At 39.4% G+C, this 3,622-nt stretch overlaps 1 non-coding gene across 1 annotated transcript; it reads left to right on the top strand.

Moving 5' to 3' along the window:
* Positions 1-3,282: 3,282 nt before the first annotated feature.
* Positions 3,283-3,389, top strand: LOC127099750 (small nucleolar RNA R71). Its single transcript, XR_007794224.1, has one exon. It is a non-coding gene; the product is annotated as a small nucleolar RNA R71 (small nucleolar RNA).
* Positions 3,390-3,622: the final 233 nt, after the last annotated feature.

The raw sequence follows: 3,622 nt of genomic DNA, 5'->3' as shown, positions 1-3,622 counted from the left end.
TAGAATCCATCGGAGTAACCTGGGCTTGACATCTTTTTTACTTAATAGGTAATGAATGGCAGCATGATCGGTGTAAACTATAATTTTTGCTCCTACTAGATAAGATCTAAATTTGTCTATAGCGAGAACTACAACGAGTAATTCTTTTTCAGTTATTGCATAGTTAAGTTGGGCAGCGTCTAGGGTTCTACTGGCATAATAAATTGCATGTAATTTTTTTCTTTCCTTTGTCCTAGAACGGCTCCAACTGCATAACCACTAGCATCGCACATCATCTCAAAAGGTTCTGACCAATCAGGTGGTTTCATAATGGGTGTTGATACTAACACTTGCTTTAAAAGATTAAATGCATCATTACATTTTTCATTGAAAATGAATTCAGCATCTTTCATTAAAAGTCCAGTTAAAGGTTTAGTTATTTTGGAGAAGTCCTTAATAAAACGCGGGTAGAATCCAGCGTGTCCAAGAAAGCTTCGGACTTCTCTGATGGTTTTTGGTGGTTTTAGGTTTTCTATAACTTCTATTTTAGCTCTATCTACCTCTATACCTTTTTCAGAAACTATATGTCCTAAAACTATTCCTTCGGTCACCATGAAATGACACTTTTCCCAATTTAGCATGAGGTTCACTTCCACGCATCTCTCCAGGATTTTCTCAAGGTTAGCAAGGAAATTCTGGAAATCAAATCCGCAAACTAAGAAATCATCCATAAACACTTCCATGATACCATCTAGGTAATCTGCAAAGATTGACATCATGCAGCGTTGGAAAGTGGCTGGGGCATTACAGAGGCCGAAAGGGATACGTCTGTAGGCAAAAGTTCCATAAGGGCATGTAAAGGTAGTTTTTTCTTGATCTTCGGGGTGGATAGGTATTTGGAAGAATCCAGAGTATCCATCTAGATAGAAGAAGTAAGAGTGTCTGGCTAGACGCTCTAACACCTGGTCTATAAATGGTAAAGGGAAATGATCCTTCCTGGTTGCTTTATTTAATTTTCTATAATCTATACACATCCGCCATCCTCCTTCTAACCGTTTTGCTACATGTTCGCCTTTATCGTTTTGCACGACTGTGATGCCTCGCTTTTTAGGTACTACATGCACAGGGCTCACCCACTTACTATCCGAGATTTGATAGATTATACCTGCCTCAAGTAACTTAAGAACTTCCTTTTTAACAACATCACTCATTATAGGGTTTATTCTTCTCTGATGTTCCTTGGAGGGTTTTGAATCTTCTTCGAGCGAAATCCGATGCATGCATACAGATGGGCTTATACCTTTCAGGTCAGAGATATTATATCCTAAGGCTGAAGGATATCTTCGTAAAACGTCTAAAAGTTGGTTTGTTTCCTCTTGGCTCAAGGTAGCACTGACTATGACTGGACGGTTCATGTTTTCATCGAGGAACTCATATCTCAGGTTCTTAGGCAGTTCCTTAAGTTCTAAGGTTGGTTTCTTAGGGCATGACATAGGATCTGGGGTAAGGGATAAACATTCGTAAAGGTTATCATCGATGTAGGGTTTCTTAAAGTCATCATCTTCAATTATGAGAGTGGATGGTAACTTAATTGTTTTTATAATTTCTTCTTGTTCTAATTCTCTAACACATTCATCAATGATATCTAAGGCATAACACACGTCTCCCATCACAGGTGCCATAAGAAATTTCGAAAGTATAAATTCTATTTTCTCGTCACCTACCTCAAAGGTCAACTTTCCTCTCTTGACATCTATTATGGCTCCTGTAGTCGATAAGAATGGTCTACCTAGAAGGATTGGTATATCATTGTCCTCTTTGATGTCCATGACAACAAAATCAGTAGGGATAAATAACTGACCTATCCTAACAGGGACATCTTCTAAGATGCCTATCAGATACTTAACATATCTATCGGCTAACTGAAGTGACATCTTAGTGCGCTGTAATTCTCCTAAGTTAAACCTCTTACAAACTGCTAAAGGCATTAAGCTCACACTAGCTCCTAAGTCTAGAAAAGCTTTTTCGATGACATGACTTCCCAAAAGACAAGGAATGGAGAAATTTCCAGGATCTTTATCTTTTTTGGCTAATTTATTCTCGAAAATAGCATTACATTCCAAAGGCTTCGGATCGTCTAGTCTACGTTTGTTGGTAAGGATGTCTTTGAGAAACTTTGCATATGAAGGTATTTGGGTGATGGCTTTTGTGAAAGGGATTTCTACGTGAATTTTTTCTATAACTTTAATAAATTTTTGATACTGGTTATTGATCTGGGTTTGTTTGAGTCTTTGCGGATATGGTATAGGTGGTTTATATGGCGGGGGTGGTACGTGAGTTTTATCTTTAGGTTCTTCTCCTTTTTCTAGACCTTCCTGGTTTTCAGATTCCTCTGGTTCCTTTACTTCATCCGTGGGTTTGGTACATTCCTTAGAAGTTTTGGGTACACTCAATCTAGGGTTTGGTGGCTCATCATAAGCGTTCCCACTTCATAGGGTAATGGCATTGGCTTGTCCTCTCGGATTTTATTGAGGTTGTCCAGGGAACTGTCCTCTAGGTGTGGTCTGAGGGGCTTGGTTTAAAGCTACCTGAGAGATCTGGGTTTCAAGCATCTTGGTATGAGTAACTATTTGGTCAACCTTGGTTTCAAACAGGGTAATCAGTTCATTAACATGAATGTTTTGGTTCATGAACTCTTTATTTTGTTGGGTTTGAGCGGTGATAAAATTTTCCATAATTTTCTCAAGGCTCGGCTTTGGTGGCACAGGTTGCATAGGTTGATTTGATCTTGAGGCTTGATAACTAGGTCTCGGAGGTATATTATTTTGGATTGGGTTATTATTTTTATAGGAGAAGTTCGGGTGATTCCTCCATCCAGAGTTATAGGTATCCGAATATGGGTTCCCTTGGGTGTAGTTCACTTGCTCAGAGTGGGTTTCGTTTAATAGACTGCATTCTACAGATTGGTGTCCTCTGGTTCCACATATCTCATAATCCGACGAAACTGCAGCTGCAGTATTCGGGTTTATGCATATATGCTCGATCTTAAGGGCTAACACGTCCATTTTAGCTTGCATCATGTCTATAGAGATTAGTTCATGCACTCCTCCTTGGGCTTCCTTCTTCTCAATTGCCGCTCGTTCGACTCCCCATGATTGATGGTTTTGAGCCATATCTTCGATGAGGGCACTAGCTTCAGGATAAGGTTTGTTCATCAGCACACCGCTTGCGGCAGCGTCGATGGTCATCTTGGTGTTATAGTGAAGTCCATTATAGAAGGTTTGAATGATTAACCAATTTTCTAAACCATGATGTGGGCATGCTCGTAACAACTCTTTATATCTCTCCCAAGCTTCGAACAACGATTCTCCTTGGTTTTGGGTAAATCTAGTTATATGGTTTCGAAGAACAGTGGTCTTACTTGGGGGAAATATCTAGCAAGAAATACACTTCTAAGGTTATCCCAAGTCATAATGGAATTGGGTGGAAGGGAATCTAACCATGATAGGGCTTTATCTCTGAGGGAAAAAGGGAATAATCTTAAATGTATTGCCTCAGGAGAAGCTACATTGGTTTTAAAAGTGTCTGCTAATTGAAGAAATATTTTTAAATGTTGGTTTGGGTTCTCAGTAGCGAGACCTGC

This window comes from Lathyrus oleraceus, chromosome 6 (assembly GCF_024323335.1).
Source record: "Lathyrus oleraceus cultivar Zhongwan6 chromosome 6, CAAS_Psat_ZW6_1.0, whole genome shotgun sequence".
NCBI lineage: Eukaryota > Viridiplantae > Streptophyta > Magnoliopsida > Fabales > Fabaceae > Lathyrus > Lathyrus oleraceus.
The sequence above is the reverse complement of the archived record's forward strand: the minus strand, read 5'-3'. Positions and strand labels throughout refer to the sequence as shown.